This window comes from Pelodiscus sinensis, chromosome 2 (assembly GCF_049634645.1).
Source record: "Pelodiscus sinensis isolate JC-2024 chromosome 2, ASM4963464v1, whole genome shotgun sequence".
NCBI classification, from domain to species: domain Eukaryota; kingdom Metazoa; phylum Chordata; order Testudines; family Trionychidae; genus Pelodiscus; species Pelodiscus sinensis.
The window spans coordinates 137,162,002-137,177,389 of NC_134712.1; the positions used below are offsets into that span (position 1 = coordinate 137,162,002).

The following is a 15,388-nucleotide window of genomic DNA, read 5'->3' on the forward strand; positions in this document are numbered from 1 at the left end:
TCCATACTAAACTGCTTGGATAGTGGCTCCTAAAATGTATTGTCATTCTCCTTTCTGTCACCTGTTACTATGCAAATACATCTGACCCTCTTGCTGAAAATTAAGGAAACAGGCTATCATCTGCCTTTGCCAAAGAAAACCCACTTTGCGATTGCATGTGTGTGGAGCTATTGAGGAAAGATCTTAAATAACTCTGAGAATTCTGTAACAATACTGTTGAGGCAGAACTAGGGGATAACTCATTGAGTCTGCTATCATATGCAAAGGTATAATACATCAGATTACCATATCTTGCAAAGCTGGCTTTGTTTTCATCTGAGCTATGTCCCAAAGCATTCTTTATGAAAGGTCTTCAGCTTCATTTCACATGTAATCATAGGTGGCACATAATGGAGGCCAGAGGAACAATGTACCCTCTAATTTTTTGTGTCCCTGTGTGGAATGAATTTTGTTATGTGCATCCATATGGAAATGATGTGTCCTCCATATTGCTGCACATATTGCAATTCATTCTGCACATGGATCATCTGTGGTGGGGTGGAACCAAGAGGTTCAGATTGTGGGAAGGGGCTCAAGGTTGGGGGGGGGGATCAGAGCTCTGTATGATGCAGGCCCTGATGTGGGGTTGGGGATGAGGGTTTTGGAGTGGAGGGGTGAGGGCTGGGGGTGCAGGATCTGGGATAAGGCTGGGGGTGAGGGGTTTTAGGTACAGGCTCCTCTGGGAAAGAGGGTTCCCCCAATCCTCTCTCACCGCAGCAGTTCCAGGCCAGGTGAGACACAACTATCTGATGGCCGAGATAGCTCTGGTGAGGCTTGGTTGGGCTGAGTGAGAGATTTCTTCTTCTCAACTATGGCAGGTCTATGCTGCTGGAAATGGTGTGGGGAGAACTTTGAGAAGGTGCCTTTCTCCGGGCCATGGCAGCTCCTTGCTGGGGCTGCAGGAGTGCACCTCTTCCCTGGCTGTGGCAGCTCCATGCTGAGGCTGGGGGAGTGCACATTTCTCCAAGCTGTGGCAGCTCCCTGCTGGAGCCAGAGGAGTGCTCCTATCCCCGAGTCATGGGAGTTCCTTAATGGGCTGGGAGAGACACTTCCCCCCCCCCAACCTGTTCCTCAGCATGAAGCTGCTGTGGCCAGGGAAAATGCGCACTACTAAAACCCCAAGAGGGAGCTGTCTCTCCCTTGGCTGGCATCTCCATGCACAGCAGTGCTAGCCTCTGTGTGAGGCTTATTAGGCAGCTGCATGGCCACACAACTTAGGGTGCATCTACACAGCACCCTAAACTCAAAATAAGATATGCAATTTGTGCTATGCAAATTGCATATCTTAAATCTATTTTGAAATAGCTTATTTTGAAATTTGGCACGTCAACACGGCACCAAATTTTGAAATGACATGCTATTTCAAGACATCCCTTATCCCTCATGCAATGCAATTTATCAGAATGGTGAAATAGCATGCCCGTTATTCCGAAAAATATTTCAAAACAACAGGCGGCTTGTATAGACGTAGGGTAGCTATTTCAGGATACTGGAGGTATCCCAAAATAGCATGCAGTGTAGACGTACCCTTAGAAGGAACTTAGCAGAGGAGGCTTAACCTCCCCAAGCCTTACACCACTGGGGGGCAATGGTGGGTTTGGGGGGCCCTGAAAATCCTCTCCCCCCAATCATTGCCCCAGACTCAGGGAAATTCATTCCCTGCCTCAGTCCTGGAGCCTCAGCAAGGACACAGAGATTTTCTGATATTGGAGCTACAATAGCGGGGAAAGGGACAAGTGGGGGGCAGGGCCTAAGAGGGGAAAGAGGTGGAGTGGGTCAGAGTTGGGGTGTAGCCAGGGGAAGCACAGATTGAGGTTGTGGGAGAAGAGACAGAATTGGAGAAGGGCTCTGGGCTCAGCTCTCCAGGGGCCACTGAGGGGGGCTGAGAGCAGTGAGTGGGGATAAGCTTCCTCCAGAAGAGGCAGACAGGGAAATATGTACACAGAATATAGTATAAGAAAACAAATTCTGGCTGTTGCCAGAAAAGGCAGAAACAAAAGACACAGGGTTTGCTTGTAATTTGTTGATTATTTATAATGGAAAAATAATCTGTTATTCTCAATGGGATTTGTTTTTCATGTTTATAATTTCTTTGTTTTGTAAATTCAGCCTCATAGGGGAACTAAAAGCAGTTAGTATTTATTATAACTGACGCATTAACAGATATGCTTAAGGCACCTTAAAATTAACCAATATTTCTATACACTTTTAAAAAAATTATGAATTTCTAGAAAATTTACCCAGTGTTACTCAGGTCCTTGACTGAAGTAAATTTTGTTTTTCTTCATTAAAATAGCTGCTCTGGGATGGGGCTGGAGATGAGTGGTTCAGTAAGCAGGCTGTCCTGGGAGAGAGGGTATGTCTACACTACAAAGTTAGTTCGAACTAACGGACGTTAGTTCGAACTAACTTTCATAGGCGCTACACTAGCGCTCCATTAGTTCGAATTTAATTCGAACTAACGGAGCGCTTAGTTCGAACTAGGAAAACCTCATTTTACGAGGATTAAGCCTAGTTCGAACTAGCTAGTTTGAATTAAGGGGTGTGTAGCCCCTTAATTCGAACTAGTGGGAGGCTAGCCCTCCCCAGGTTTCCCTGGTGGCCACTCTGGCCCACACCAGGGAAACTCATCTGCCCCCCTCCCAGCCCCGCAGCCCTTAAAGAGGCACGGGCTGGCTACGGTGCCCGTGCCAGGTGCAAGCCTGCCAGCACCCAGCTAGCAGACCCTGCACCTGGCACGGATCGAGCCACCCACCCGATGCCCCCCAGCCCTCCGCCTCTTCCCGGGACAAGGCTGGTGGCTCCCGGGAGCTTGCCCGGGACCGCAAGAGGTGGGCACCCGCCTGGGCTAGTGTAGACATCGTGGACCTCATCCACGATCTCCGCACTAGGCACAGGAAAGTGGCCGTCTAGGGCAGGAAAGCTGCCAGCCTGGCCACCCAGGAGCAGGTGTGCATGAGAATCAAGGGGGTCCAGTGAGACCCCCCCCGACCCTGAGCCCTGAGTTTACAATGGCCGTCCTGGGTCAGACCAAAGGTCCATCTAGCCCAGTAGCCTGTCTGCCGACAGTAGCCAACCCTAGGGACCCTGGAGGGGATGGACCGAAGACAGTGACCAAGCCATTTGTCTCGTGCCATCCCTCTCCAGCCTTCCACAAACCTTGGGCAGGGACACCACTCCTACCCCCTGGCTAATAGCACTCTATGGACCCAACCTCCATGACTTGATCTCACTTCCCTTTAAACTCTGTTCCAGTTCTAGCCTTCGCAGCCTCCTGCAGCAATGAGTTCCACAGGTTGACACTTTGCTTTGTGAAGAACAACTTTCTGTTACTAGTTTGAAGCCTGCTACCCATTCCTTTCCTTTGGTGTCCTCTAGTCCTTTATGGGAACTAATGAAGAACTTTTCTGTATGTACCCTCTCCACCCCACTCATGCTTTTAGAGACCTCTATTCTGTCCCCCCTCCGTCTCCTCTTTTCTAAGCTGAAAAGTCCCAGTCTCTTTAGCCTCTCTTCATATGGGACCTGTTCCCAACCCCTGATCATTTTAGTTGCCCTCCCCTCTCCCACCCTCTCTCTTCCCCTCTCCCACCTCCTTTTCCCAGTCTCCCCCAGTTTTGTTCAATAAAGACAGATTCCATTTTTGAACACAATTGTCCTTTATTTTGAACATCAAGAAGAGGGGCTAGAGAAGGGTAAGTGGAAGGAGGTGAGGGAGGAATGGGGCACAAGCCCCCGATGGGGAGGACTGGGCTGGCTCTGCGGGCTTCTGGGGGTGGAAGCTCTCCTGCAGCCCCCCAATTGCCCCCTCTCCCCAGATGGCAGCCTGCGGCAAGTGCAGCCGGGCTGATGGCCGAGTGGTGTGATGTGCCCAGTGTGGGTAGTCCGGGCAATCCAAGCCAGAACTGCTTTGCAAGCGGGGCACCCCTGAGAACTGTCTGTCCGGGGTGGAGGTCAGGACCCTTTAAGCACAGCCCTCGGCTAGCCTGAGAAAGAATCTCCATGCTCTAAGTTCTTCTCTGATGCCCTGCCGGCACTGCTTCCTGCCATCCTTAAAACCGGTTCAGGGTCCACTTAATGTGGACATGCTAGTTCGAATTAGCAAAATGCTAATTTTTAGTCTGGATCCGTTAGTTCGAATTAGCTTAGTTTGAATTAACTAATTCGAACTAAATTAGTTCGAATTAACGTTGTAGTGTAGACATACCCAGAGAGACAATCCTAGACCTCTCTTACTGCAGCAGCTTGTGACCAAATGAGAAGTGCCTGTCCATGGCCACTGCAACTGCCGTGGGTACAGCCAGGGAAGGGGGGGGGGGTGGAAATGCTGAGACAGACAGACACACAAACAAACTCTCTGAAATATATGGTCTATAGCTGTCCCTTTCTCCAACCCTGTCCTCTGCTGGCCCAATGAAGTTATAGGTGTCCCAGACCCCATCTCTTGCCCCTTGCTGCCCCCTGTGGCCATTCTGCAGTATAATTATCTCTCTTACCAGACCCCTCCCTTTCCATTTTATGAGGAACAATCAAATTCCAGGCACATCCCATTGTCCTGGAACAACCAAACCCTCACCGTGCTTTAAGTTATGATAAGAGGAAGCTGCATACCAAATGCCATGGTCCTTCCTCTTACTGTTCAGAAGAAGTTCTTGAACAAATGGAATCACAGATGGACAGATAGACATACAGACAGACACACAAACTTTCTCAAATATACAGTAGATTTCTCGTAATATATGTTTTGATAAATTACATTAATACATTTAAACTGAGTCTTACCTGTATTTTGAAGTTTTTCCTTTCTAATTAAAACCTTATCTCTCCTGTGCATTTTACCTCTATCTTCAGTCATCCTGTTTCAACCAAAACTCAATGTTCGTTCTCCTCTTGTAGTCCAAAACAAAAAATAGTCACTCCACTTTGTGGCTAGTTTCAGCCCCTCTCCTCTGAGAGTCTATTTTCCCGCTTTGCATCCAACCACCCCTTCCTGCAGTATGACCCTCTCTAGCTCTTCCACAGTTCTCTGTTCTTAATTCTTCCACAGAAGGCCTGAGTGGATCAAATATCCTGTAAGTTACATGACTTTCTGCATTTTTCATACTTGGAGAAGCAAACGAATTGTGTCACAGGTGGGGCTGGGCCCATCTCTGATTAAAAGAGCCAGTCATCCTCTGATAGTAACCAACCTTGGACTCAAACTCGGATCCTTGTATGACAAAGAATTGAGCCACCGCCACCTGTTTCGATGTGAGTTTTTTGTAAATTATAGCTAATGCAATCAATTTTACTCTGGTTTGACAATGCAATGCTCAGTCAGTGGAAACTGTTCTCATTTTCCAGTATGTTGGAGTGAAGAAGGCCCAGGGACAAGTGTCGCCAGTTTATGTGAATGAGTTACAGGAAACAGCAGGGAGGCATCTCATTTGTTAATTAGCTTTGAAGAGACCGAAGATAAGCACACAGAGTACATACTCTACTTTTCTATCAAAAAGCATATCATGCCATAAATCGTATTCTCTTGGAAGAAGAAAAGGATCATTGAGATGAAAAAGTCTCTTTTGAATGAGTGGATGCAATGTATATAATCAGACAGGCAGTCTTTAAGAAATATTGAGAGGATAGTGGCTCAGGCTGACGTTTCGAGGCCATGTGATTAATGGAGTTTTCCGTACTCCAAGTGAATGATACCTATTTCTTGGGACAGGAGCCAAAATTTTTCATATGGGGTTCCTGCAAAAAAGGGTTGTCTCTGATTTGTTTGTTTTTTGCCTTGGTTCTTGAAACTGGATCAGTACAGTAAAACCTGTGTTATCCAGCATGCTCGGGGATTAGGGTGTTCCGGTTATCTAAAAGTTCCCTGTTATCTAAAGGTCCCATCAACCTAGGAAAAACCAATGGACAATAATAGTAAACTCAAGTTTTTAATATTGGTAGTTTTGTAGTGTGAGGCAGTTGGTCTCACATTTATATTTTGAGTTAAAAATTATTAGTACTTCTTAAATAAAAAATTGTTAAGCCAGTCATGGTAAACCAAGCCAGGACTGTGCGCCTGAAGATGTGACAGTATTGTGGCTGGGGGCAATGCCAGTTAATGAAGTTTTCTGGTTAACAGAGTGCCGGATAACAAAGGTTTCACTGTATATATTTTTTATTTTTGTTTTTGTAAATAAACACATTATACTCAGAAAACACCCTGACTCCATATCATCAATATTTCCTCTAAATGGAAGCCACTCTCTATGGTCCTGAATTCCATTTACCACATGCCAAAAGGGCACAGTATTATGTCATTAATAACAACTGAGCAAACATCATTGGTGTTGGTTCTCAGCAAGTCATGAGACATTTTTAGTTTTCAGGTCACAAACATATGCTTTACATTACAAATCTCAGAGCCAAATACACCCACATTCCTTAGTTTGTTTGATTTTGGAGGGAAACAGTGACTTAGTCCAGGTCAGCCAGAACCTTGGCCCAGGTTTTACAAATCTCAAATAGTCTTTCAGTGAATGTGATATAAGCTTCATATTTGTAATGAAACCTGACTCCAAGGGGATTTGGCATGGTTTCAGATTTAATTATCAGTGCCTCTTACAGCTCTAGTTGTTACTCTGTAAGTAAAAGAGCACCAAAAGCATCAGCCAATACATCAAGACATATCCAGAACAATTTCATTCATTAATTTGTACTGACATGGTATGGAAAACTGCTATTTGTCATAGAATCATATAATCATAGGGTTGGAAAAGACTTTAGGAGGTCATCCAGTCCAACTCCCTGCTAAATGCAGGACCAACGCCAACTAAATCTTCCCAGCCAGGACTTTGTCAAGCCTGGCCTTAAAAAACCCCTAAGGAGAGAAATTCCACCACCTCCCTAGCTAACCCATTCCAGTACTTCACCAACTTCCCAGTGAAATAGTTTTTTCCTACTATCCAACCTAGATCTCCCCCACTGCAACTTGAGACCATTGCTCCTTGTTCTGCTATCTGCCATCACTGAGAACAGCCTAGCTCCGTCCTCTTTGGAACCCCCCTTCAGGTAGTTGTCCTCTACTTGACTTTCTCCAGTTTGTCCACATCCTTTGTGTAGTGGGGGTGGAGGGCAAACTGGATGCAATACTCCAGATTTGGCTTTGCCAATAGCAAATAGATGGGAATCATCACTTCCCTCAAACTGCTGGCAATGTTCCTACTAATGCAGCTACCCGCTCACTGACTGTCTTCTTGTTACTAACATACCTGTAGAAACCCTTCTTATCCTTCATATCCCTTGCTAGCTTCAACTTCAGTTATACTTTTAGTCTAAAACCAGAAATACATTCTGGAGTCAGTGAGAAGTGTAATTAAAAATTTCATTATATTATTGCTTCTTGATATAAATTGCCATTAAAGAAATATAAATCCTTTCCCAAGACTTTTCAATTGACATAACTGGAATCACATTGATAAATCTTCACGCACTGCTCTGAAAGTTTATGTATTATTTACTTTGTCTCTGATTAGGCTATCAACATGTTTTAATCCTGTTATTCTTGGTCCACTGTAGATAATTCCTTTTCTTATGAAATTACTTTCACCTTTTTATTTCAAGCAGGAACAGACGTAGACTGTAAGCTCTGGTCTACAGTAGGGAGTTATTTCAAAATAGCTCCCCTTATTTCGAAATAGCAAGTGGAGTGTCCATGCGACCAAGCCCAGTAATGGGCTGGTTATTTCAAAATAACAACTCCTGCTTTCCATGAGGAATCATGCTTATTTCAAACTAACTATTTTGAAATAACCATAGTGTAGAAGCTCCACTGTTTCTATTTTGAAATAACTACTCCCCAGAGTAATTCATACTAAATTACTCCCCAGTGCTTCCTGGGGCTCTAAGTCAAGGTGGTGCATCCACATTAAGGGAGTCTGCCTCAGACTAATTTCAAGGAATCCCAGTAGTGTGGACAAGCTATTTTGAAATAGTTATTTCGGGAGTTGTTATTTCAAAAGAAGTTATTTTGAAATAATTTCCTAGGATAGACATGCCCTTATTGTTTAACCCATCTCTAGAATGTAGATGAAGTAACGGCTAGAGCTGAATATGGCGTGACTCTTTTGGGGCAATTCTTCAATTCAACACTGTGATGGAATTTAATGTTAATAACATTGCACTCTAGCTATGCAAGGAAATGTAACGACATGGGTTATTAAACTCCATGCTTTAGGGAGAAAGCTAATTGACTGCAGAGGTCAGGAAGGAAATTCCCTCCACTATAGTCCATCATCTCAAAATAGGTTGCTGTATTATATAAGAACTTTCCTTGGGCCATCAGTTTCTTCCCTAAAGAGGATACCATAGTAGCTAGATCTAGTGTCCGCACTAGTATGCCCATCTTATGTTCATCTTATGATGTTACTTCTTACTAACTACATGATTAGAGACTTTAGGCCAGATTCTCTACAGAATTATAATTTCTTTGTACCATTTAGCTGGTAGAAAAGTATTTCTCTTTATGACGTACACCTATTAGTATAATTTTGATGAAGAAAGCTGAGCAATTTGATGTCCTACACTTTCAAAATCATACAGACATGCATTGTAAAAATATCCAAATAAAGCAAAATAAGAATATGTATCAAGTCATATGAACAGTTTTACTTCAGATGATACATAGCATTGCTATATACAATACTGATTGTGGATTTAGGCTCTAGATTAAATATTTTGTTAAATAAATTATATATATTAAAATTGCTTTTATTTCCTCGGTATATATACATACTACTGATAACACTCTGGCTCCATGTAATTAACAAGGGAGGAACCTTGACCAATTCAACAATACTGTTGAAAGCACATGGAAAGAAATTGTTTTGTTAAATTAGGCACTAGCAACTTATCTTTATTTTTCTTGTAACCATATCTGACTCTCATATCTCATTGCTTATACTCACTTTAAATCTGCAATATCTCTTTGTAGTTAATAACTTGTTCCTAACTTGCAGTTAATTTCTATTATTGTTCTTTCTAATGTAGTATGTGTAAAATTAAGTGTCTAGGTAACTCCATTTAAGATGGTAAGTTCTGTACATGTTAGTCCCTAAAAGGAATGCAGGAATTGATATATTTGGACTGTCCTGTAGAGGGCTGGTCAGTACAAGACATACATTTCTGGGGGAAAAAATTGGAACTGAGAGTATGCTAGGGTCACCCTGCAATAGAGCCAACGCTGCTAAAAGTCATGGTAAAACCCAGCTCTGGCAGGCAGGCTGCAGTTTCACATAGACATGCAGAGTGTGACTTGCATGCTGGAAGGTTGTTTATGAGAGGCAAAAGTGGGAGCTATTGTAGAATGGTATTGTAAGGCACACGAGGTTACAGGACAGGAGTGACAGCCTCAGTAGTCTAGATTGCACCTGGCAAGGCTTTGATTAGATTCCCCTCCGATTACTACATATGGGTTATTCTGTTAACACCTAGATTCAAACAGGTCTTCTTTTGACAAATATCTATTTGTAATGAGGAGCTATGGTCGCCCACTGATCCAGAAGGGGAGGAGCCCCTCCTAAAGCCCTGGTGGGTGGAGCTTGGCACCATCCTATCACCTGATCAGAAGTCAGGAGGCAGGGCTAGAGCTATAAAGCTCTAGCTCACAACCCCAGTCAGACCACGGCCAACAGAGGAACTAGATGCCTGCCCTGCCAAGGACTGGCCAGGACCGCTGGGCCTGCAGACAGACTTTGATCTGGAAGAACTGCCAGAGGTTCCAGTCCCCGATACTCCAGAGGACCTGCAGTGGAGCCAGGTATGCCTGGACAGGTTGTCTGGAAGTAGCCCAGGGACAACCAACCTTCATCTGGCTTACTTAGATCCCATGACTAAGTCAGTGTGTTGTGGGTAGGATCCCCAGTGACCCAGCAGCAGTCAGATCTGCCACTGTTATGGCCCTGGGCTGGGACACATTGGAGTAGATGAGCCTGTGTCCCCCCCTGCCACCCAACACATAGGTGGGTCTCTCCCTCACTCCACTGTTTTAGACCAACTACCTGTGTTTGTCAGCTTTCTGCCAGAGACCCATATGTTTGTTTGTGGCTTCACCCTGAACCGGGGCCTGGGCTAAGTGCCTGCTGCTTGGCCTGAGCATAGGCCTGTGCAATTGAACTATCTGTTGTTTGCTGCCCAATCTTGAAACAGGGCCTGGGTTAATACACTATTGATGTCCTAAGCTACTGAACATCAGGTAGTGGTTGCCCTGACCTGAGATAGAACTTGGGCTGAGAGACTATTGACTGTCAGCTCAGCCTGAACTGGCCTGAGCTATCAAACTGCTGGTGGTTGCCCCACTCTGAGCAAGGACCTGTGATTATAAACTGCTTGCCTAAAGGTTCCACCTAAGTACAGGTCTGAGCTCCCAAACTATCTGTTGTCTGCTGCCCTGCCCAGAACCAAACCTGGGTATATTAACTGTTAGCTTGGCCTGGTTACAGACCCAAGCCCCTGGACTCCAGTTGCTTTCCCTGAGTAAGGGCTGGGCAGAATTAGCTGTTGGCTCGTCCCCATCATAGGACTGAGCCCCAGGACTATTGTGGCCAGTCTGGCATGACAGCTGAGGCTTACTGACTGTGGGTGTGTCCTGATCATAGGCTGGAGCCCCAAACTAATGGCACAGCTGATTCCCCAGAAGAGACTAAGCAGAGCACAGTGCAGCGGAGTGGCCTCCTGCTGACCCAAAGGGGGAGAAGGCCCTGCTAGAGCCCTGGTGGGCAACACTATTATTCCTTAACAGGTCTCTTTGCACATGATACCAAATTTGCAGATGATACCAAGCTGGGAGGGACTGCAACTGCTCTGGAGGCTAGGGTCATAATTCAAAATGATCTGGACAAATTGGAGAAATGGTCTGAGGTAAACAGGATGAAGTGTAATAAAGACAAATGCAAAGTGCTCCACTTAGGAAGGAACAGTCAGTTTCACACATACAGAATGGGAAGTGACTGTCTGGGAAGGAGCACTCCAGAAAGGGATCTAGGGGTTATTGTGGACCACAAGCTAATTATGAGTCAACACTGTGATGCTGTTGCAAAAAAAGCAAACATGACTCTGGGATGCATTAACAGGTGTGTTGTGAGCAAGACACAAGAAGTCATTCTTCCGCTCTACTCTGTGCTCATTAGGCCTCAGTTGGAATATTGTGTCCAGTTCTGGCACCATATTTCAAGAAAGATGTGGAGAAATTGGAGAAAGTCCAGAGAAGAGCAACAAGAATGATTAAAGATCTAGAAAACATGACCTATGAAAGAAGATTGAAAGAACTGGGCTTGTTTAGTTTGGAAAAGAGAAGACTGAGAGGGGACATGATAGAGGTTTTCAGGTATCTAAAAGGGTGTCACAAGGAGGAGGGAGAAAAAATGTTCTTCCTGGCCTCTGAGGATAGAACAAGAAGCAATTAGCTTAAACTGCAGCAAGGGAGGTTTAGGTTGGTCATTAGGAAAAAATTCCTAACTGTCAGGGTGATTAAACACTGGAATAAATTGCCTAGGGAGGTTGTAGAATGCCCATCTCCAGAGATATTTCAGGGTATGTCTACACTACCCCCCTAGTTCGAACTAGGGGGGGTAATGTAGTCATACGGAGTTGCAAATGAAGCCCGGGATTTGAATTTCCCGGGCTTCATTTGCATAAAGCCGGTCGGCGCCATTTTTAAATGCCGGCTAGTTCGGACCCCGTGCCGCGCGGCTACACGCGGCACGGACTAGCTAGTTCGGATTAGGCTTCCTGTGGAATGAGGTGTACAGCTAGTTCAGATTAGGAAGCCTAATCCGAACTAGCTAGTCCGTGCCGAGTGTAGCCGTGCGGCACGGGGTCCGAACTAGTCGGCATTTAAAAATGGCGCCGGCTGGCTTTATGCAAATGAAGCCCAGGAAATTCAAATCCTGGGCTTCATTTGCAACTCCGTATGACTACATTGCCCCCCCTTGTTCGAACTAGGGGGGGTAGTGTAAACATACCCTAAGAGTAGGTTAGACAAATGTCTATCAGGGATGGTCTAGACAATACTGGGTCCTGCCATGAGGGCAGGAGACTGGACTCAATGACCCCTCGAGGTCCCTTCCAGTCCTAGTGTTCTATGATATTTTAAAACACTTTAGTTTCTCTCTTTTTTGATGTTAGCTTTTCATGGTTTTAGCTGTTTCTTTATCATTGTTGCAATTTGTCAGTCACAGTGATAGGAGTGCTGGGTCTGACACAAAATCCAGACAAGGCTGGGTCCTTCAATGATATTAGCCAAGGTGGTCAGGGATGCAGCTCAGTGTTCTGGGTGTCTTTAGCCTCTGACTGCCAAAAGATGGGAGCAGGGACAGTGTTCTGGCTAACATCTATCATTTTCGTGTGTGTGTGTGTGTGTGTGTGTGTGTGTGTGTGTGTGTGTTAAATATATATTTAACAATAAATAACAGTACATATGTGTGGAAGAAAATATATTAAAACAAGGGATATTTAACAAGGAGCAATGCTTATGATATTTAATATGAAATTAATAAAAAGAAAAGTAACAGTACCCTTGGAGTACATGCATCATCATCCTTTCTGACAACTCAAGCTAGTAAAGATACCAAAATGCATATTATCCACACATAGCTCAGCTTCAAGATGCTAAACAAATCCAGGAGTCAACTAGAAATATTATTTGCAAAGAGAGAATGACTAATACAATAGTTACTGACATTGGACAGGAGAGGAAAAGGCTTTCACTAAGGCTTATACAGTTTCCCTGGGGAATGTTTAGGATCCATGCTATACAAGAACAAGTGAAACAGAGCAGTATAAAAACAGATAGAAGTTCTCTCACCTTCTCACCAACTTTCACCTTCTCACCAACTCAAAGAGAAAAAGCCCCAGAACAAATTAACACATGGCTTTAGGGTTTGTAGATAGATGCATGTTTCAAAAAGCTTGCAGATAAGGTTTCATCCTACAAAATAACTAGCATCACACCTCGTGCTTGCTACTTCAGACTCATAAAAGCCAGAACTCTACCACATAGCAAAGATCTGGCCTTGATGCAATATAATATACCACGTATTAATTAGTAACACGGGATTTTTAAAAAATCATTCAAATCAGAGTTCTAGATCTCTGCAACACTCCAAACAATTTATGTTAAAGAAATCTTTTCTTTCTTATCTTAAGCCATTAACACCTATGTAAACTTTGTTTGAAATATAATACAGGCAGTCCCTGACTTACGCGGATCCGACTTATGTCGGATCCGCAGTTACGAACGGGGCTTTTCTCGCCCCGGAGGACGCGGGCGGCAGGACCACCCAGACGCGCCACGGTCCCGCTGCCCACGTCCTCTGGGGTGAGAAAAGCTGCTCTGCGTCTCCCTGGTCTGCTGTGGGGGGGCCCACAGCAGACCAGGGAGACACGGAGCAAAGCCACGGAGGACGTGGGTGGCAGGACAGCCCAGACGCACTGCGGTCCCGCTGCCAACGTCCTCCGTGGCTTTGCTCTGCATCTCCCTGGTCTGCTGGCCTCTGAGGATAGAACTCTGGGGGGGCCCCCAGCAGACCAGGAAGATGCGGAGCAAAGCCGCGGAGGATGCGCGCGGGACCGCGGCGCGTCTCGGCGGTCCACTGCCCACGTCTCCCTGGTCTGCTGTGGGGGGCCCCCAGCAGACCAGGGAGACGCGGAGCAAAGCCTCGGAGGATGCGGGCAGCGGGACAGCCCAGACGCGCCACGGTCCCGCTGCCCGCGTCCTCCATGGCTTTGCTCCGCGTCTCCCTGGTCTGCTGGGATCCCCCCCCAGCAGACAAGGGAGACATGGAGCAAAGCTGCGGAGGAGGTGGAAAGCGGGACCACGGTGCATCTCGGCGGTCCCGCCGCCTGCATCTCCCTGGTCTGGTGGGAGGGGGGGGCGTGCAGCTAGTGCGTCCGAGGAGCGGCGCTACTGGACCAACCCGGCAGCACCCCAGCTGCTCTGCCCCAGGCGTCCTCAAGTCAGCTGCTGCTGAAACTGACCAGTGGCTGACTACAGGAAGCTCAAGGCAGAGTTGCTCTGCCCTGGGCTTCCTGGAATCAGCCGCTGATCAGTTTCAGCAGCGGCTGACTTGGGGACACCTGGGGTAGAGCTGCTGGGTGCTTCCGGGTTGGTCCCTGCAGCGCTGAGGTGCGGCGCTGTGGGGACCTACCCGGCAGCGGCCCAGCTGCTCTGTCCCAGGCGTCCAGATTCAGCCGCTGTTGAAACTGATCAGCGGCTGATTCCAGGAAGCCCAGGGCAGAGCAACTCTGCCTTGAGCTTCCTGTAGTCAGCCACTGGTCAGTTTCAGCAGCGGCTGAATCTGGACGCCAGTTCCGACTTACATACAAATTCAACTTAAGAACAAGCCTACAGTCCCTATCTTGTAAGTAACCCGGGGACTGCCTGTATTGCAAATGCACACCCACCACCATGCAATCTGCTTTCCTGTTCTCCCCAGTCAGATCAGACTGAAGCAAGTGAGTCAGAAGGACACCCCAAACAACTGCCTCCTGCCTCCAACTCACTGCACAGATGCCAGCACCCACTACCTCCTTTCCCCCACCTAGTCCTGTGAAATTTGCTCCCCCAGCCCAGCTGGACAATGGGAAAAATCCTGTTTCTCAGTCTAGCAGGCACCAACAGTCTAGCTGGGAGTCAGGACAGGATCAGCACAAACAAAGTATCCACACCTCATCCCACAACACTGCACAAACAAATTTCCCCCTCCACCTTACCCTAATGTTAGTACCCACCCATATCCTCTTTCCCCCACCTATTCCATGCTGTCAGTCACTTACCTCCCTTCCCAGCCCTGGAGAAATGAGGAGACTGCTGGGCCCTTCCTCTGCCTTTCTCTCTCTCTCTTTCCCCTCACACACAGGACTCTCCAAACTCCCCTTCCCTTCCCCTCTGATTCCCCTCCCCCCCAAGCCACTTAATTAATTACTGACTCACTCCCCCACCAGTCACTCATTTTCGCCTTATCTCATGTTTACCTGGTCTGGGAGCTCCTCAGCTGAAACATGCAGCTAGCTCCATTTAGCTGCTGCTTAAAGACTCCCCATCACACTGGCCAGCTGAGTTTCCTGCCTGTGTGGGAGCTTTGAGCAAAGCTCAGAAAATAGCTGCATGGCCACACAAGTGTGCAGCTTATGGAAAATTTGAGTAGGGATGGCTCACTTGATGATTCTCTGTTGTGTTCATTCCTTCCAAAGCACCTGGCATTGACTACTGAGGCTTGGAGACAGGATATTAGCTATTGGTATGTCCCAGTACGGCCATTCCTATGTTCTTATGTTTGATGCAGAGGTACTGATCATCCATTACAAAATTCAGAGTATT

At 46.3% G+C, this 15,388-nt stretch overlaps 1 long non-coding RNA gene across 1 annotated transcript in view; it reads right to left on the reverse strand.

Moving 5' to 3' along the window:
• LOC112545148 (uncharacterized) overlaps positions 1 to 15,135 on the reverse strand; it is a 55,566-nt gene extending 40,431 nt beyond the window's left edge. Inside the window, exon 1 of the long non-coding RNA XR_012901807.1 lies at positions 15,043 to 15,135. This is a non-coding gene — a long non-coding RNA (uncharacterized LOC112545148). The remainder of the gene's footprint in view (positions 1 to 15,042) is intronic.
• Between the last annotated feature and the right edge of the window lie 253 nt (positions 15,136 to 15,388).